Here is a 22,121-nt window from a genome sequence, read left to right on the forward strand (position 1 = left end):
CCCTAAGACCCTCTTCTGTAGAAAGTCTAGAGTCACCTCTGTAAGGAAAACATGTGGCACACTCTAGTGTTCTGGGCAGGGGGCGAGGGCTGTGCTCTTTGGAAGACTGTTTGGAAAACATTCACAGACACTCAAGATGATTGTGCCATTAGGACCAGGCTCTGAAAATCAGAGGGACTCGCCCTGCTCATGTCATTAAATAATAACCCCTAGTACTGACAGAAGCCCCCCAAAGCTGGTTGACAGAGCAGGAGTTATTATAAAATTCCCAGAGTGACCTCAAGATTCCTGCCTTGAAGAGCATAGCACCCGACTTGGCTCTCTATCCGACTTTCCTAATGGCATCTGTTCAGAAGAAGCTTTATTCTCTGTCCTGCCAATTAAGAGGGCATGTTGCCAGTTGGAAATTTACTCCCGGGTGCTAGGTAGTGAGAGACGCAGGGTCAGCTCATATTGTGTGTAAGCACTTTAGTACCTCGATTTACAACGTTTGGTGTCTTCAGGACAGAGGAGTGTTCTGTAAACCAAGCCCTTCTCACTTTGTCAGCTCTGTGTCAGTGTTTGCTGAGGCCTCAAGTCAAAGGCAAGTTGGAACAGTGTGGAGACTTTGGCAAAGGGCTTGCTCCCCCATCTCTAGCTCCCCATTCTAATGAAACGATTCGAGGGTGAGGTTGGCCCTAGGAATTATTTCTCTGACTCATATTCCCTTTGCGCTTTTCACACACTCAGAATGCAACTACTCTGAGTCCCTCATAGCCCTGGGCAGAGAGAGGCCAGGGTTCGGGCAAGACCTTCTTGGGGCCCACTCCCAAGGCTGAGAAGACAAACAGGGAGGCGTCTCTCCACGCTGATTTCTTTCAGCACCCCCAGCTATTTGGGGACACCATTGCCACACATTCTGTGAAGAAGCCACAGACTGGTTCTAGCTCTCAGAGGTGGGACTAGGCCTGCTTATGATTTTTTTTTTACACTTAAAAGTATTTAATGGAAATATTACAATAATTTTACATTTACTCTCATTGCTGAAACCATGAAGGAACATCCCTTTGGTAATCAAAGTCATAATAGTTTTTTGTTATGCAGAAAGGTATTTTTGTTATTACATTCCTAAGTAGAAACCAAAGCTGATAGAGAATTGAGCCAAGCAAGGAGGGATGCGGGCAGCTTGGCTTTGGCCTTTCTTGCTGGAAAGAGGAGCAGGAGGGCCCTGCAACTTCAGAGCTTTGGGCGAACACGAGAGACACAGACCCTGGCCCAGAAAAGCAGCGGACTCTGGAGGCATCTTGTTCCATGTTTTGTCTTTGATCATCTGACTCAGCAAACATTTCCTCTCCTGGCACAGAGGGAACAAAGATGATGTAGGCAAAGGATCCATTTTCAAGCAACTCACAGGTCAGTGGGGGAGGCATAGTCAGAACAGCTTCCCTGTGATGGGCAAGTGTCGAGGCAGCTTCATTCGCGGAGCACTGGTACACGGGCTGTAACACATCATGCACAGGCACACACGTAGGGGCACCAGACACACTCACTCAGAACACAAGCTCTGTGTCATTAAATATCCCCATTCATGACTGGAATAGCAGGAATAACACAGGTGGAGCGAGAGATGTTCTGGCAACACTGAGAAGGAGAGTTTGCACAAAAGCCACCTGTGTTCTGCCACTTTCTTGGAGGTGTTCCCACTCCTGAAATTGCACAAGCGCTGGCTCAGTCTGAAACAAAAAAGTGAGTGTACCAGGCCTGTAAAATACGCAGCACACTGCCTCCACGTGGCAGCTGTCCCATCCTCTCATGCTCCCTGGAGAATAGAGACGACAGGTCATCAGCTCTCCAGGACTCAGGATTCCCAAATTCTCTGCCCCACTCCTTGGCTGACCTTCTGTGACTTTGAACAAGCCTCTGCTTGACTATGCCTTCAGAGTTCTTTGAATAATGAAATGGGGAAGTGGGGTTTTATCAGAAAGCAAATTTGGAGTATATATTAAGATGATGAGGCCAGGTGATGTTCATTCATTGACTTGTTCTCTCATTATGTCTGCATTTCACAATGATATTTGGGTGTGTGCTATGTGTCAATATGTTGGCGCACAAGTCACGGATGTGCAGAAGACAAAGATGAATAAAATGTGCCTGCCTTTCAAGTAGTTTGCCCTCAGTGTGAGAGACCTAAAGTTGGCAGATTACTAACAGTCTGAGGAGGAAAGTGCTCTAATAAAAATATATCTGTAGAATTTCTGGCAACAAGCTCGCTTGCACTGACTTGGGCTTCCCCCCTTATTTCATCTACACATAGAAACTCTATCTAAACAAACAAACAAGAGAAGAAACTCAAACCCAGAGAAGGTGGAATGTGGGAGCTAATGTCATAATGGCTCAAGAGGTTCTTCAGGCCTGCATTTAGGCCCCGGAAACTGTGGACCCATATTTTTCATGTTTACACTGGTATAGGTTAAATGATCTTGAGCATCCATAAATTTGGAAACTACAATTGAATCCCCCCTCATGAAGTCCAGTGACCTAAAGGGCTTACCAACCCCTGGTAAAGGAGCTAGGAACACATCCATCAACTTTGGAAATGGCAAGGAGACTTGACATTCACTTGGGGCTCTGCCAGAGTCAAACAAACAAAACAAGCGACTCCAGGCCTGTGCCGTGTCATTGTGTGAGGTCTAGATGAATGCTATATATATAGATAGAGACCCCAAATCAAGACTTCAGCATAACATAAAACATACATTCTACACCATTGAAATCCCTGTGGCTCCAGTAGAAGCAATTGAAAAGTCATGTTGTAGAAGAACTAAAGCCAGAGTAGATAAGATTCCTCCAGAAGAAAAAAAGTTGTGCTAAAGATAAGCTCATAAAGAAAATTTATAAACCACATGAAGAAACAAACAACTATGGGGTGAGAGAGTGTATTGGTGTTCAGCACATGCAACAAACAGACTCAGCACCTCAAGAACTGGAATAATTACACAATTTGAAAAAGATTGTCATATATGGATGTTTAAACTGATCAGACAGATAAGAAATGGAAGCTATAATCACCGCAGAAGACAGTTTGGAAACATAAAAGTCAATTCAATAAATAAAGAACTACATAATATTCTTATGAGTGAAAAATACTGTCCCTGGAGCACCTGGATGGCTCAGTCAATTAAGTGTCCAACTTTGGCGTAGGTCATGATCCCACTGTTCACAAGTTCGAGCTCCACAATAGGCTCTGTGCAGACAGCTCGGAGCCTGGAGTCTGCTTCAGATTCTGTGTCTCCCTCTCTCTCTGACCCTCCCCTGTTTGTACTCTGTCTCCCCCTCTCAAAAATAAATAAACACTAAAAAATTTTTTAAAGAAAAGCAAAATATGGTCCCTGAAAATTAAAAACCCAATGGACAGGTTGTTTTGACAACCTTGTAGGATAAGAGTGTGCCACTTTCTCTAAAGCTGAGCATTCCCATATTCTATATCTCAGTAATTCCATTTCTTGGAACATAATCAAGAGAAACCCAAGAGACATGAACAATGACGTTTACAGTAGTCCTATTCATAATAGCAAAACTCTGGAAACAAACCAAATGCTTGTTGACCAAAGAGTGGATAAATAAACTCTGATATAATCACATGGTGACATAATGGAACATTATAATGCAGTCAAAACAAATGAATTACAGCTACAGACAGCACGCTGCATGAATCTTCTTTATTTTTTTTTTTTTACACTTATTTATTTTTGTATGACAGCGACTGAGAACGGGCAGGGGAGGGGCAGAGAGAGAAGGAGACACAGCAGGCTCCAGGCCCTGAGCTAGCTGGCCGCACAGAGCCTGACATGGGGCTCGAACCCACGAGTTGTGAAATCATGACCTGAGCCGAAGCCAGACGCTTAACCAAATGAGCCACCCAGGCGCCCCTCTGCATAAATATTAACAACATAATTGTGAAAGAAAAAGTCCCAGAAGACTATTTCAGTATAGAGCTGTTTTTATAATTACACCATTTTAAAAAATGAATAATACGCTTTCTAGGGATCCATTTATTCTTAAAATATGATTAAAAAATTTTTGAGTAGAGGAATAATAAGCACAAGGCTCAGGGTAGTGGTTTCCTTGGTTAGAGGATAGCACAGGTCAAAATTAGGTGGAAGCGCTTAGGTAGATTTAAGTTATTGCTAACATTCTAGTCCCTTTGTTTTTTGTTTTTTATTTAATATCATTAATGAATAGATACATATATAAGCAAGCAAAAGAGGGCCATGTATTAACATATGAAGTAAGTATGTAATTAACCAAGGATTAACATAACCTAATTCTGTGACCTGAGATTTTAAAACCCATAGTCAACTAGACACAGCTAAAGACTCAAAGAGAATAGGATAGTTGAAATTACACATATAGAGATAAGAAATGAGATAGGGATCAAGAGTGAAATAGAAGGGTGGGGGGAATACAAAAGTCAGTTGGGATTTGGAGAATAGGATGAACAGGTGAAACCACATCTATCAGATATTCCAGAAGCATAGAGATACGAAAACATGATGTATAGAATAAAGGGAGAGGCCAAATGATCAAGGAGATTATAGCTGAGAATTTCCCAGAATTGGGGGAAAAAAAAAAAACATAACATAGGAGGTGCAGAGAGAGAGAGAGGGTGGGAGAGAATCCCAAGCAGGCTCCTCACTGTCAACGCAGAGCCTAATGCGGGGCTCAAACCTATGAACTGTAAGATTCATAGGAGCTGAAACCAAGAGTCGAATGCTTAACGGACTGAGCCACCCAGGGTCCCTGGTAGGGATTTTAAAGGGCATCAAAGATGAAGAGAAAATCTTCAGAGGAAAGACAACACACCCCTCTCTCCAAAGACAGCTAGAACAATAAAGAAACATTAACAACTGTGAGAACCCAAAGAAAGAAATAATTGTCCCAAGACTGAGGGAGAATGTAACAGAGGGTAGTCTTTGGAGTTGAGCACAAATAGGCTTTGGGAAGTAGAAAGAGGAGGAGGCATCTTATGCATAATTAATGGCATGAACAGCATACAGGATACCTGGTTTGTTCAGACCCTCCAGGGTAAAGCTTTCCCTGGAGGCTAAGAGCAGTTCTGGAAATTATGGATTAAAATAAGGCCCAAGCCATTCATTCTAAAAGTCATTAATTAGTGCTCCTTTGCTTTTTGCCTTTCATCAAAAGCAATGGGCATGTGGGCACCCTCAGGTAAGTAAAAGGCCCACTTGATGTCATCTGTGAATATTCTTACCTTACCAGCCCTTCAGATCAATAAAATCTTGACTGCAGTTAATGATTTGGGGTCCATGTGACCAAGATTCAGAATATCTGAAGGGAGGCTTTATAAATACAGCATAAAGGGTTAGATGGAAATGATTGACTCCAAACAACTAGAGAATTCTATGTTATATACTATCCTTTTAAAAATTAAGGTTGTCTCTACAATAAACCTGAAGGGACATACAAAATGGGTTTATGATTAATTCCAATCCCTCCTCATTAAGAAACTGGTGAAACTCAGCCTGGTGTTCCTCAACTCTGTCAAGATACCCTTGCTTCCTCCTGCCCGGCCGGCCAATCCTATTCTGTGCCTTATGATGAGAGTCAACATCAGCCTCCACTGGGCTCCGCATTTCCATATAGTAGACGGTTGCCCAATTGCAGAAAATTATCATTTTATTGTCTGCAGGTTCTTAAGTCCTCAATTTAAATAAACACAAATACACTTCACTCATATGAAGACTATAAGATACAAAGCAGATGAACATAGGGAAGGGAAGCAAAAATAATATAAAAACAGGGAGGGGGACAAAACATAAGAGACTCTTAAATATGGAGAACAGAGGGTCACTGGAGGGGTTGTGGGAGGGGGGATGGGCTAAATGGGTGAGGGGCATTAAGGAATCTACTCCTGAAATCAGTGTTGCGCCATTTGCTAACTAACTTGGATATAAATTTTAAAAATAAGTTAAATTATAAACAAATTTAAAAACCAATTGTATTTTTATAGTTGTGGTCTGTGATCCAGTTTTACAACTTCACACTTAGCTGCAAGGCCAGAACAAAGGCAACTGAATTTCTGGTGTGTTCTTTATATTGCCCCACAAATGGCTTCTTTCTCCCTCGGTTTTCTAAGAAATGGTGGAAGAGGTTTTAGGGGGTTTCCTTGACTTCTGTCAGGATAGAACTGACTTTCAGGTTGAGTACCACCTAGGTTGAGTTCCACTGTGGAACAGTCAGTGACCACTGCAACTAAAATATGCGTTGTATCAGCACCAGGAAAGCTCCAGGCGGGGCAAGGAATTACTCATGCAGTGTGACAGAAGGACCTATCCCCAACACATCTCTTCTGTCCAGTATCCTTTAATATGCCTATTCTGACCTGAAATTCCTGCTACTTGAGCCAGTGGGGGACAGGACCACCTTGTAGTTTCACAAGCATACCTCAGAGATATTGCTGGTTCCCTTCCAGATGACTGCAATAAATAGAATATTGCCATGAAGTGAGTCAAATACTTTTTTTGGTGTCCCAATGCATATAAAAGTTATGTTTAGGAGCACCTGGTGGGGCTCTGTCGGTTGAGCTCTGACTTTTGGCTTCCGCTTAGGTCATGATCCCAGGGTTGTGCAATCCAGCCCCATGTTGGGCCCCCTGCTGAGCGTGGAGCCTGCTTAAGACTCTCTCAGGGCACCTGCCTGGCTCAGTTGTCTAAGCGTCCAACTTTTGATTTCAGCTCAGGTCATGATCTCGCAGTTCGTGAGTTCAAGCCCCACATGGGGCTCTATGCTGATAATGCAGAGCTTGCTTGGGATTCTGTTTCTCTTTCTCTCTCTGCCTCCTCCCCTGCTCACTTTCCCGGTCTTTCTCTAAATAAATATATAAGCTTAAAAAAAAGACTCTCCCCCTGCTTCCGCCCCTTTCTTCTGCTTGCGCACACTCTTTCCCTCTCTAAAAAAGAAAAATTAAATTTATGTTTACATCGTACAGTAGTCTACTAAGAGTGCAATGGCACGATGTCTAAAAGACAATGTAACTACCTTAATTTAAAAATACTTTATTTAAGGGACGCTGGGATGGCTCAGTCGGTTAAGTATCTGACTCTTGATTTCAGCTCAGGTCATGATCTCACATTTCTGAGTTCGAGCCCTGAGTCAAGCTTGGCGCCTGAATCGCTGATTAAGATTCTCATGCTCCCCGTCTCTGCCCCTCCTCCACTTGCGCATGCGTGCATGTGCAGGAGCGCGCGTCTCTCACACACACACACACACACACACACACACACACACACACACACCCTCTCTCTCAAATAAATACACCTTAAAATAAATAAATGAATGAATGAATGAATAAATCACTCACTCACTCACTCACTCACTCACTCACTCACTATTCCTAAAAATGCTAACCATCATCTGAGCTCACAGTGAGCTATAATCTTTGCTGGTGGAGGGTCTTGCCTGGATGCTGGTGGCTGCTGACTGTTCAGGACGGTGGTTGCTGGAGGTTGGAGCAGGGGGTGCTGTGGCAATCTCTTAAAATAAGACAACAGTGAGGTTTGACACATCGATCAACTCCCTTACATGAACACTTCCTCTATAGCATACCACTATTGGTACAAGAGGCCTGGCTTCTTTTTTGACTTTCAAAATGCCTTCCTCATTAAACTGAGTCATTTCTAGCTCTTGATTTTAAGTTAGAGATAGGCGACTCTACCTTTCACATGTACACTTAGAGGCCACTGTAGTGTTACTAACTGGCCTAATTTCAGTATTGTTGTGTCCCAGGGAATAGGGAGGCCTGAGGAGAGGGAGACAGAGGGGGCAACAGCCGGTGGGCGGAGCCTCAGAACACACACATTTTCGGGTTAAGCTCACCATCTTACACTGGCATGGTTCATGGGGCTCCAAAATCATTACAGTGGTAACAGCAAAGATTTCTGATCACAGATCACCACAGCAAATATAATAATAATGAAAAAGTTTGGAATAGGGGTGCCTGGGTGGCTCAGTCAGTCGGTTAACCATCTGACTTCAGCTCAGGTCATGATCTCAAGGTCTGTGGGTTCGAGCCCTGCGTCGGGCTCTGGGCTGACAGCTCAGAGCCTGGAGCCTGCTTCAGATTCTGTGCCTCCCTCTCTCTCTACCCTTCTTGTATTTGTGCTCTGTCTCTCTCTGTCTCTCAAAAATAAATAAAGGTAAAAAAATTATTTTTAAGTTTGGAATTTGGGAGAATTATCAAAATGTGACACAGAGATATGAAATGAGCAAATGCTATTGGAAAAAATGGTACCGATAGACTTCCTCGGTACAGAGTTGCCACAAACCTTTAATTTGGAAAGAAAAAAACCCAACAAACAAAAATCCCACAATATCTGCAAAGCACAATAAAGCAAAATGCAAGGAAACCATGTGTGCTTGTATATTACAGCCTTGTTATATGACACTTAAACTTGACTTTTTCCCCAAGGCTAACTGGAGCTGGATTTCAGCAACTCTGAGGCCCTTTAAAAAAGACGAGTCCACTGCAGGAAAAATGTTCTGTAACTGTGTATGGTGACAGGTGTTAACTAAATTTATTGTGGTGATCGTTTTTCAACATATACAAATATCAAATCATTATGTGGTACACCTGCAACTAATATAATGTTGTATGTCAACTATACCTCAATAAAAAGAGAGAGAGAGAGAGATTGAAAAGGAGAGGAAAAGAGAAGTCTGGACCAGAGGCCAAGCTGAACATACCATAAAACTTAAGGCCTAAATGGTTAAGTATCTGTTATGGCTCAAGCTTTTTGGTTTACAGGTAAAGGAACTAAGGTCTGGACAGACAAGTGGTGTATCATTTTTTTTCATATCAACTTCTGAATTTCATTTGCTAATATTTTGTTAGGGATTTCTGACCCTGTTCATGGGAAATATTGCTCTAGTGTTCTTTTCTTATTATGTATTTGTCTAGTTTGAGTATCAGGATGATTCTGAATTTATGAGAATAAAATGAGCTGGAAAGTGTTCCCTCTTTTTCTATTTTCTGAAAAATTTGTGTTGAATTCATAGTATTTCATCTTTAACTGTTAGAATTCATATATGAAACTGTGGGCCTGGGGTCTTCTTTATGGGAAGATTTTTCATTACAATTCAGCTTATTTAATACTTACAGGGTCATTCAGATTTTCTATTTCTTATTGTGTCCATTTTGATAATTAGTGTTCTTCAAGGAATTGGTTTCATTTAGGTTATTAAATTTATTCTAATAAAAGTATTCATAACATGTCTCATTACCCTTTTATCATCTGTAATTCTTTCATGATGGTCCCTCTTTCGTTCCCAATATTAGTCATTTGTGTCTCTTCTCTTCTTTACCAGTCTAGCCAGAAGTTTGCCAATTTTATTAATCTTTGCAAAAAAATCACTTTTGATTTCATTGATTTTTCTTTTCTACTTCAATAACTTCCACTTTTTATTATTTCCTTTCTTATAGTCACTTTGAGTTCAATTTGCTTACTTTCTCGCTTTTAAAATGAGAGTGTGGGTCATTTTACACCTCCTTATAAACTTAAAAGCTAAATTTCTTTGTAAGTACTGCTTTAGTGACATCCCCACAGATTTTTAGGTAGTGTTCTCATTTTCATTTAATTAAAAATTCTTTCTAATTTCTTCTGTGAATCCTTCTTTGATCCATAGTTTCTGTATTTTTAAATGTTTATTTATTTTATTTTTGAGGGAGAGAGAGAGAGCATGCACACACGAGCCCGAGAGGGAGAGAGAGAATCTCAAGAAGGCTCTGCACTGTCAGCAGAGAGCTTGACTTGGGGGTAGATCTCATAAACAGAGATCATGATCTGAGCAGAGATCAAGAGTCAGACGCTTAACCAACTGAGCCACCCAGGTGCCCCAACCCATAGGTTCCTTAGAAATATGTTGTTTAGGGGCCCCTGTGTGGCTCATTTGGTGAGCATGGGACCTGCTTAAGATTCTCTTTCTCTCGGGGCACCTGGGTGGCTTAGTCGGTTAAGCGTCCAACTTTTGCTTGGGTCATGATCTCGCGGTTCGTGGGTTCGAGCCCCACGTCGGGCTTCTTGCTGACTGCCAGCTCAGAGCTTGGAGCCTGTTTCAGTCTGTGACTCCCTCTCTCTCTGACCCTCCCCTGCTCATGCTGTCTCTTTCTCTCTCCTAGAAATAAATAAAACATTAAAAAAAAAAAAAAAATTCTCTCTCTCTCTCAAAAAAAAAGTATGTTGCTTAATTTTTAGATATTGGGGAATTTTTCAAATATCTCTTTGTTATCAAATTGTAATTTTAATTTTGTGATCACACAACATAATTTCAGTTCTCTTAAATACATTAAGAATTGTTTTTGGGGCGCCCGGTGGCTCAGTTGGCTAAGAGTCTGACTTCGCCTCAGGTCATGATCTCACAGCTTGTAGGTTCAAGCCCCGCATCAGGCTCTGCGCTGACAACCAGCTCAGAGCCTGGAGTCTGATTCTGACTCTGTGTCTCCCTCTCTCTCTGACCCTCCCCTGCTCATGCTGCCTCTCTCTTTCTCTCTCTCTCTCTCAGAAATAAATAAAACATTAAAAAAAATTTTTTAAAGAATGGTTTTATCAGCATATGATTAATCATGATAAATATTCCATGTGTACTAAAAAATGTGTATTCTGTTACTGTTGGATATATTGTTTTTTAAAGGTCAAGCACATCAAGTTTGCGACTAGCACTCTCAGGGCTCCTATATTCTTAGTGGTTTTCTGTTTACTTGTTCTGTCAGTCACTGAGAGAAAAGCTTAATCTCCAACCATAATTGTAGATTTACCTATTTCTCTCTTCAGTTCTGTTGGGTTTGCCTAATGTATCTTGAAATTCTGTCATTAAGTGCATAGAAATTTAGAACCATGCTTTTTAAAAATCAGTTTGCACAGTTATTATGAAATACCTCTTTTTATCTCTGGTAATATTCCTTGTCCTGAAATCTACTTTGTCTGTTGTTAGTATAGCCAGCCTAGCACTCCTATGATTAATGTTTGTATGGTATACATTTTTCTATGCTTTCATTTTCAGCTTCTTTTTAAAAACATAACATTTTAGGGGTGCCTGGGTGACTCAGGCAGGTTAAGTATCTGGCTTTGGCTCAGGTCATGATCTCACAGTCCGTGAGTTTGGGCCTGGTGTCGAGCTCTGTGCTAACAGCTCAGAGCCTGGAGCCTGCTTCAGATTCTGTGTCTCCCTCTCTCTCTGCCCCTCCTCCACTCACACTCTCTCTCTCTGTCTCTCAAAAATCAATAAACGCTAAAAAAATTTTAAACAACATTTTATTGAGCTATGATTGGCATACAAAAAGCTGTACATATTTAATGTATACAGCCTGATGAGTTTGGAGATAAGATTCTCATCCTAAAGTGTTAAGAAAGTTGAATGTGAGGGAGAAACGAGAGGCAAGGAGGAGGGCCCCAATAGGAAGAACAATTTCTAATTCTCTTCTAAAGATGTCTTTGGGGCTAGAATGACTTCTGTGTCCAGAAGGAGCTCTCAGAATGATGAGCGTTGACTGTCTTTCATTTTGACGGAGAACATAAACCCTTCAAGGAGATGTCTCATTCCCAATAGCAGGAAATAGCAATAGTGCATAGATAGCTGCCACCATCTCCTCCTCTTCCTCTCTGCCTCATGAGATGTTCACTCCCCTCATCAGAAACATCTAGAACAAGGCAGGCATGGGCTCACTGGGTCTGAGAGGAGAGAGCAAGACACTGGCTGCTCCCTAATCCCTTTGAGCGCTCTGTGGGGGCAGAGCTAGGAGAATTTCCACCCAATCTGTGCTTACAGGGAAAACTGACTACTTCCTGGTGAGAAGCCAGTCTTTGCTTGGATTCTCACCCTATTCCCTGGGGACCATTGCAAGGGCCTCCGATCCCGTTGCTCTGCCTCCGGTGCAGTCCACTCTGAACCACTCCTCACAGTGCACTCAGCAGGATCTGTGAGGGATCTGTGCCATATCATGCTTGAAACCCTTCGAAACACCCAATATAAGTTTTAGGGAAAAGTACAAAACTCATAACATGTCTGACTGGGCCATCCGCATCAGGTTCTTTTCTATTTCTGTAGCATCATCTCTTGCTGCCTACCTGCAGCCTTCCATAAGACACCTTTCCCTCTTCCTCTAGCGTTTTCTGATATTATTCCTTCCTCCTATATGTTCAGTTCAACTTTCTAGGCATTTATTATGTCTCAGGCACTGTTCTGAGGCCACCAAGATGAAGACGACAAGGCCCCTGACCTCAAGAAGCTTATAACACCCAAAATGTTCTTTCCTATTCATCCAGCTGACAAACAGCCAGGCATCTTGAAGGCTCACCCTGTGTCACACCAGCCTTAAAGACTTCCCTGGCTTTGCCGAGGCAGCGCTGTCTCCGTGCTTATTTCTACAGCATCTAGAACAGTGCTGCATGAAAGCCAGTCCCCTGTGACATAAGGCGCTTGCGCCAGAATTTAAAGCAACATACTGTTTCTCTTACTGAGAAAGCCTTAATTTAGAAATGTCAGCTAAACTTAACTATGTACTTATTGATGCTTTCCAGTAATACACTGTGAAGACCAACAGTTGGTGGATGGACCCGAGAAGGAGAGACTAAAAAGAGAAAAGGTAGAATTTTGAAGACATAGTTGGCTGGTTATTTGGAAATTAAATAATACAAGAAAGAGTTTAAGCTGGTAGTCAACAAAGAATATGAGTTGGAATCCTAGAAAGTAGTTCTTAGGAAGACAGAAAATAAAGAAAAAAAGGAACAAGGAACAGAAGGATAAATAAAAATAAAAGAGCAACATGATAAATTTAAACCCAAGCAAATCAATAAATATATCAGGTGTAAGTCATCCAAACAATTCAGTTAGAAGCTTGTCGGTTATGACAATTAGAGATTGTCATATTGGATTAGAAAGAAAGACCCAACGTATATGCTGTCCACAAGAAACCTATTTTATCATTTTTTTTTCTTTTCAAATTTTTCTTTAAATTCTAGTTAGTTAACAGTGCAATATGGGTTTAGGAGTAGAATTCAGTGATTCTTCACTTACACACAATACACAGTGCTCATCACAACAAGTGCCCTTCTTAATACCCATCACCCATTTAGCCCGTCTCCCCACTCACCTCCTTTCATCAATCCTCAGTTTGTTCTCTCTTTTTTTTAATGTTTATTTATTTTGAGAGAGAGAGAGAGAGAGAGTGTGTGTGTGTGCATGTGTATATGTGTGAGTTCTGGATGGATAGAGAGAGAGGGAGACAGAATCCCAACCATGCTCCACTCTGTCAGAGGATATCCCAATGCAGGGCTCAAACTCACCAGCCATGAGATCATGACCTGAACTGAAATCAAGAGTTGGATGCTCAACTGACTGAGCCACTCAGATGCCCCTGTCCTCTACCTTTAAGAGTCTCTGTGGTTTGTTTCTCTCTCTCTTTTTTCTTTTTTCACCCTCTCATGTGTTCATCTGTTTTGTTTCTTAAATTCCACATATGAATGAAATCATATAGTATTTGTCGTTCTCTGAGTGACTTATTTCGCTTAACATAATACACTCTAGCTCCATTGACGTCATTGCAAATGGCAAGATTTCATTCTTTTTGATGGCTGAATAATACTCCATTGTGTGTGTGTGTGTGTGTGTGTGTGTGTGTGTGTGTGTGTGTGTATATATATATATATCACATCTTCTTTGTCCATTCATCAGTCGATGAACATTTGGGCTCTCTCCATAGTTTTGACTATTGTTGATAATGCTGCTATAAACATCGGGGTCCATTACCCCTTCAAATCTATATTTTTGTATCTTTTGGGTAAATAACCTAAAAGTACAATTGCTGGATCATAGGATTCCAGAGTGACCGCACCAGTTTGCATTCCCACCAACTGTGCAAGAGGGTTCCCCTTTCTCTGCATCTTCACCAATACCTGTTGTATCTTGTGTTGTTAATTTTAGCGATTCTAACAAGTATGAAGTGGAATCTCATCATGGTTTTCACGGGTATTTTCCTGATGATGAGCAATGTTAAGCACCTTTTCATGTGTCTGTTAACCATCTGGATGTTCTTTTTTGGGAAAAGCATCTATTTATGTTGTCTGCCCATTTTTTAAAGTTTATTTAATTAGTTTGAGAGAGAGAGAGAATGAGAGTGGGGCAGGTGCAGAGAGAGAGAGGGAGAGGGAATCCCAAGCAGGCGTGGTGCTATCAACACAGAGCCGCACATGGGGCTCAAACCTACAAATTGTGAGATCATGACCTAAGCCGAAATCAAGAGTCAGACACTTAACTGACTGAACCACCCAAGTGCCCTTATCTGCCTATTTCTTAACTGGATTATTTGGTTTTTGGGGGGTTGAGTTTGGTAAGTTCTTTATATATTTCGGATGCTAACCCTTTATCAGATATGTCATTTGCAAATATCTTCTCCCCTTCTCCCCTTTTAGTTTTGCTGATTGTTTCCTTCAGTTATGCAGGAGCTTTTTATCTTGAAGTACAAATAGTTCACTTTTGCTTTTGTTTCCCTTGTCTCTGGCAATGTGTCTATTAAGAAGTTGCTCTGGCTGGCCAAGGTCAAAGAGGTTGCTGCCTGAGTTCTCTTCTAGAATTTTGATGGTTTCCTGTCTCGCATTTAGGTCTTTCATCCATTTTGAATTTATTTTTGTGTATGGTGTAAGAAAGTGGTGCAGAATAAACCTACTTTATTTTTTTTCTGCTTATCAGTAATTATTTTTGTTTTCAGGAGTACAATTTAGTGATTCATCATTTACATATATGCCCAGTGTTCATCATAAGTACCCTGTTTAATGCACAATACCAATTTAGCCCATCCCCCCACCCAACACCCCTCCAGCAACTCTCAGTTTGTTCTCTGTATTTAAGGGTCTCTTATGAAAATTACGGGCTTTTTAAATGTTTATCTATTTTCTCAGAAGAAACTTACTTTAAACATAAATATGCAAAGAAGTCAAAGGTCAATGAATAACAAAAGATATACCATATTAACACTTAACAAAGTAAAGCTGAAGTGAATATACTATTATCAGACAAAATAGATTTTAGAGCAAAGAATATTACCAAGGACAATGAAGGTCATTTCACAATGGTAAAATGATTAATTCATAAGGTTTACATCAAATCCGAAATATTTAAGCCCCTAATAATAAAGCTTTAAACACGAAGAAAAAAACTGATTGAATTTCAAGAACAATAAAAATGTTTACAATTATACTTGGAGGTTTTAACAACCCTCTCTCTCTTTTTTTTTTTTATGTCTCTATTTTATTTTGAGAGACAGAGACTGAGAGCGAGCGGGGGAGAGACAGAAAGAGAGGGAGACACAGAATCCGAAGCAGGCTCCAGGCTCTGAGCTGGCTGTCAGCACAGAGCCTGATGCAGGGCTCGAACCCACGGACTGTGAGATCATGACCTGAGCCGAAGCTGGACTCTTAACTGACGGAGCCACCCAGGTGCCCCCAACACCCCTCTCTTAAGAATTGATGGAACAAGTAGACAGAATATCAGTAAGAATATAGATTTGAACACTTTCAACTAACTTGACCTAAATGACATGCACAGAACTCACCATCCATCAACTCCAGAACACACATTCTTGTCGACATTTACCATGGAAGATCATATTCGGGGCCATTAATACACTTAAAAGGACTCAAGTCACAAAAGGTATATTTTCTGACCACAATGGAACTAAATTCAAAATCAATAACAGAAAGCTCTCTGGAAACTCCCCAAATATTTGGAAACTAACTAATGGACTTCTGAATAACCTGTTGAGTAAAATAGATCAAAAGGGAAATTAGAAAGCATTTGAATAGAAGAAAAGTAAGGAAAACAGTATGTCCAAAGAGCGGGGTGCAGCTAAAGCAGTACTTGGTGGGAAATGTTTAGTGCCAATGCCTCCGTTAGAAAACATAAAGGTCTCTAATGATCTCAGCTGCTACTTTAAGAAACTGGAAAAAGAACAACATTTTAGCAGGTAGAATCCACCAATATATAAGAAAGATAATGACTATGTAGAGTTTAAGCTGGGAATGCAAAGTTAGGTTAACATTTGAAAATGAATCAATATAATTTACCATATTGATTGATTTTTAAAAACCATCTGATCATCTCAATATATGCAGAAGAGTTTTATAAAAGTTTACATCTATCCTCAGCAAGGTGGCTAGGGTTAGATCACACAGGATCGTGTAAAGACTGGCCTTATCTTTCTCTCAGTGTCATGAAATCCCTTTAGGGGGATTTCAGGAGAGGACAGACATTGTTTCCATTTAGATGTTAATGAGATCGCACCTACTGCTGTATTGAGAATAGACTTGGTGGTGGATGGGGGTCCAGGACAAAAGTAGAGAGGAGAGGCATTTACAATGATGCATGTGGTTGATGGCAGTGGTAGTGGTGGAGGTGATGAAAAATATAAGATAATGGATTCTATTTTGAAGGATATAGATGAATGTGAGGTATGTAAAAAAAAGAGATAAGTCAAGGAAGATCCCCATGTTTTTGTTCTCAGCAAATGAAAGGGTGGTGTTACCATTAACTATAATGGTGAAGACGACAGGGGTAGTGAGTTCAGGGAAGGGAAGGTACTAAAGATCAGAAAGGTTCCTAATAGACATTTAGAGGAAATGTTAAGTAAGTGGTTAAGAAATACAAGTCTAGAGAGTAGGAGAGAAGTCCAAGCTGAAATCTGAAATTTGAAAGTCATCAGCGTATGAATGGTATTAACATTACAATAGAGGATGAGATCACCAAGAGAGTTAGTGTCGGTAGAGAAGAGGTTTAAGGACCTCTTGCTTGCATGAGCACCCAACACTTAGAAGTCAGGGAGATCAAAGTCTCCCTCCCTCAGGATGCTAGCCCTTAGTGTATGCCAGTCATCGTGATAAGCACTTTGCTTTTTATAGCTCATTTAATGCTCAACCTGTACTATTATAATTCCCATTTTATAGATTGTTGAAACCGAGAGACAGCAAGTTCAATTTTATTTTGAGAGACAGAGACTAAGGATAAGAAATATTGTAAGAATCAAAACAAGCAATATTGAAAAAATGACAAAAGGGCTCCGACATGTGGAGAGGGGCACCAAGAAAAACCAAGACTCACACTATATCCAGGCAAATGGGTGTGCTGGTAGCGCTGCTTGTGTTACATCTTTCTAAGAATAAAATTTATGGCAACAATGCCAAGATGTTAAAGCAAGAATAGAAAGGAAGGAACATAGTGTGAACGGGTAATGAAGAATCCATTCTGGAAGGTAATGGAACCCTAAGAAACAGGGAAAGACAAATGTTTTGTGTTTAGGGGGGGGGAAATAAAAACATGAATTCTATGAAGCAAAAATAAGTGATCCAATGAGAAAATGAAAGGAGATGACTAATGGGTCATAACAGATCTAAGAAAAAAACTGAAGAGCAAAATCACAATTACGGAGTAAACAAATAACTTTGAAACAGCAAGAAACAAAATTAACATATCTAAATACTTCACATTCCAGAAAAGCTTGAGCTAAGTCGCAGAAAATGCATGGGAAAAAGACAGAATTGAAGTAGCCAGGAGGAAGATAAAGGGATGATAGAGAATAAATAATGATCCAATAAATTAGAGGGTTATTCGCGTACCCAGAGGAAATACGACGACATATTAAATAGAAAAATTATTTACTAATAATTAGAAAAGGAAGAAAGTACTATGTCAGGAAACTGAAAGGTACATTGCGTTCTGGGAAAACGTGATACAAAATGCTCAACTCTGAAACATGTCTTGATGAATTTGCTACCCTTCAGGGTAAGAGGGAAAGGTCTTGTGGACCTAAGAACAAAAGGTAATTTACATATAGGTAATTTACATATATTGGTGGGAGGCTGAGTGGGAGAGGACACTGAGAATCAGGCAGCACTTAATCCAAGAAGGGGGTAGAACAAGGTCTATAAAGCTCTGAGGAAAATAACATGGAACAAGAATTTTCCACCAGAGAAGTCACTGTGAATCAGAAGCGGTAGACAATGTCAAAAATATAAAAACTCAGGGAATATAATATCCATGAGCCCTTCTTGCAATGAAAATGAAACACATTCAATCAAGAGACGAATCAAAACAGTTTAGAAATAGACAAGTACTGGCATCAGAATTCTTCTTACAAAGGGAACTTTCCTTAGGAAAAAATACTTTGACAAGCTTCCAGGGGCAATATACTATTTCTCACCTTCGCAGACTCTTCCATATCTGTATCTTATCTCTGCTGTTATTTGCTTAAATTGTTTTTTTAAAATCACTCTCTTCTCGCCTCAGTGTCCATCAATGGACAAATGGATCAAGAAGATGTGGTTTATCTATACCATGGGATACTACATGGCAATGAGAAACAATGAAATCTGGCCATGTGTAGCAACATGGATGGACCTTGAGGGTGTTATGCTGAGCGAAATAAGTCAGGCAGAGAAGGACAAATATCATATGTTTGCACGTATAGGAGGATTAGGAGGAACTTGATGGAGGAACAAGGGGGAGAAGAAGGGCGGANGGAGGGAGGCAAACCATGAGAGACTCTTGAATGCTGAGAACAAACTGAGGACTGATGGATGTTGGGGGGGGGAAGGGGGAGATGGGCATGGAGGAGGGCACTTGTGGGGATGAGCACTGGCTGTTATGTGGAAACCAACTTGACAATAAACTATTTGTTAAAAAAATAATAATAATAAAAATAAAAAGAAGAAAAAAAGATCACTCTCTTCTCAACTTAGATTCATTTGTTTATAAAGTATAGTTGCTGTTATAAGCCTAAAAGAAAACTTGGCATCACTTACAATAAATAGAAGATAGCTAAGCATGAAAATAAATTCAGTGAAGCCCAAGCAATGTTACTACCACGTCACCACATTCTCTTGCCAGGTGTCAAAGAGCTGAGCCTCCATCCTGCTTTCTCTTTGATACAAAGGGAGATTGGTGTTACAGGCTACATACTCATTCCCACCAAACTGAGGCTTTGTTTTTGACCAATTAATGTTACCAATAAACAGAGTGTAACATTTCATTATACGATTCCATTTCATTTACTGCCATGTCCTTATATAACCTTAAATCTCTGCCTTTGGGAAACACAGGTGGAGGATGAGACCCGGTAAACACAACACTGGAAAATTATCCTACATGGGACAATAAGACGAAGTTGGTCTTGCTCCTCTGCAGGGAGAGATGAGAAGCTGTAAAGGAAAAAGAAACCAAATGGGTGTCTTATTTCTGAGGACAAATTACATAATGAATGGCCACACATCTGGCTGCTTACAACGATACGTATTTGTTCTCTTACAATTCTGGAGGCCAGAAGCCCAAAATCAAAGGGTTGGCAACGCTGTGCTTCTTCCCAAAAGCTCTACAGAAGATTCCTTCCTCTCCTTTCCCACCTTCTGGTGGCTTCAGGGGTTCCTGGGCTTGTGAGTGCGTAATTCCAATCTCTGCCTACTTTCATGTGACCTTCTCCTCCTTCTTCCTATGTGTCCCTCTCCCAGGTGTCTCATATAAGGACACTTGTTATTGGACTAATGTCCACCTGAAGTGCCAGATGGTCTCAAGATCCTTAACTTAATTACATCTGCAAAGACCCTTTTACCAAACAAGGTCCAATTTACAGGTTCCATAGGGTTGGAACATACATATTTTGCTTGGAGCTCATCACTGAATACACTACAGTGGACAAGGAGATAAAAAGAATCAGTGAGATGCTTTTAAGATGGGAATTTATTTGGATAAAATTCTCTGGTGGCTAATCAGCAAAATGGTACTTGAGCATGGGGATCTCAAACGCTCTGTTTGACATTACTTCAATTGCTAGAATCTAAACTCCTCCTTTCTCTTCCCCCAAATTTTCTGTCCAACTACTACAAACACACACACACACACACACACACACACACACACACAACTTTTTACACTCTCCTGTCTGTATGTAAGCATATATATTTTTATCTCAAGTGCACATTTAAGTAGATCATACTCTGCCTTTCATAAAATGCTATCATTATTGGTCTGTGCAAGACCCCATTTTGTCTTACTCTGTTCCTTTAAAAAAAATTTTTTTTTAACATTTATTTACTTTTGAGAGACAGAGAGAGACAGAAAACGATCAGGGGAGGGGTAGAGAAAGAGGAAGACACAGATTCTGAAGCAGGCTCCAGGCTTTGAGCTGTCAGCACAAGAGCCCGGCATGAGGTTGGACTCAAAAGCTGTGAGATCATGACCAGAGGCAAAGTCAGACTCTTAACTGACTGAGCCACCCAGGCGCCGTTTTCTGTTCCTTTTTTTTCCACTCAACATTATGTCCACATTATTATATGTATCTCAAGTTTATTTTTTCCAAATACTAGATAGTATTCCATCATATACATATAATACATTTTATTGCTACTAGTTTCCCATAGATGGACCCCTAAGACATTTCCAACTCTTTGCTACCACAGGCAGTGCTGTGATAAACTCGCTCTTGAAGTCTCCTTTTACCCTCATGTATGAGCTCTACTGTAGAGTTGCTTGGTCATAGGTATATGCACCCTTAGGTTCAAGAAAGCTAGCTCTCTAAAATGGTTGCACCAATTTACACTTGTACCAGCAATGCATGAGGGTTTCCATTTCTTCATCCTCACCAGCACTTATTATTATTACTATTATTTTCTTTTTTTTTTTTTTAATTTATTTCTAGGAGAGAGAGAGAGAGAGAGAGAGACAACGTGAGCAGGGGAGGGTCAGAGAGAGAAGGAGATACAGACTCCAAAATAGACTCTAGGCTCTGAGCTGGCAGTCAGCACAGAGCCCGACTGGGACTCGAACTCACGAACCGCGAGATCATGACCTAAGCGAAAGTCGGACGCTTAACCGACTAAGCCACCCAGGCGCCCCATTACTATTATTTTCAATGTTTATTTATTTTTGAGAGAGAGAGAGAGCTACCAACTGGGGCAGGGACAGAGCAAGAGAGAGACAGATGATCTGAAGTGGGCTCTGCGATAACAGCAGAGTTCAACACACTGTTATTTTGTGGCATCATAATTTTACCAGCCAAACGAGTTTAAAGTATCATCCTATTCTTTTTGTAAACTTGCCTTTCTCTGATTATTAGTAAGATTAGAAATCTTTTTATATATAGACAGTCCCTGACTTCTGATGATTTTTCAACTTTATGATTTTTCAACTTCACAATGGTATGAAAGTGACACTCATTCAATAGAAACCATACTTTGAATACTGAATTTTGATCTTTACCCAGGCTAGCTGGTAGACTATGGTACCACAGTCTTTCAAGAGGCCAGGCTGCTCCCAGCCAGCCACGTGATCGCAAGGGTCAACAACCAATTCATTATAGCCATTCCGTTTTTCACTTTCAGTACAATATTTTGTAAGTTACATGATATATTCAACACTTTATTATAAAATAGGCTTTGTGTGAGATGATTTTGCCCAACAGAAGGCTAATGTAAGCATTCTGACCATGTTTACAGTAGGCTGGGCTAAGCTATGGTATTCGGTAGGTTAGGTGTAATAAGTGCATTTTTGACTTAAGATATTTTCAAGTTACAATGGATTTATTGAAATGTGACCCCATGGTAAGTTGAGGAAGATCTGGTGAATCATGTTTCCTTTTCTGTGTATTGCCTATGCATTATGCTTTTCCTCGCTTTCTTTCCGGTGTCCATATTTTTCTGGCTAATGCGCCAGATCTTAATCCTTTGTTATGTTTAGTCAGAGAAAATATGTTCTAGTTTATCAGCCTTCTGTTGATGTCTCTCGGCATCCTTTGTTGAAGAGAAATCTTTCATCTTAATGTGTTCAAATAACTCTATTTTCCTCTTTATGTATTGTGTTTTGGGAATCCTTTCTCCACCCCAGTGTCAAAAGTTTATTCTTCTAAATTTTCTCTCATTAGCTTTGTAGTTAGGCCTTTTATATTTAGATGTTTATTCCATTTAGAATCCTTACTTTCTTATATATGCAAAGTAAGAATTCCAGTTAACTTTGTCATATAAAGAGCAATTGTTCCCAACACTATTAACCAAATAACCTATTCTAATGTTTTAAGTTTTTTCCCAAAAGAA

Source organism: Hyaena hyaena, unplaced genomic scaffold, assembly GCF_003009895.1.
Source record: "Hyaena hyaena isolate Hyena2069 unplaced genomic scaffold, ASM300989v1 scaffold_171, whole genome shotgun sequence".
In the NCBI taxonomy this organism is placed as follows: Eukaryota; Metazoa; Chordata; class Mammalia; order Carnivora; family Hyaenidae; genus Hyaena; species Hyaena hyaena.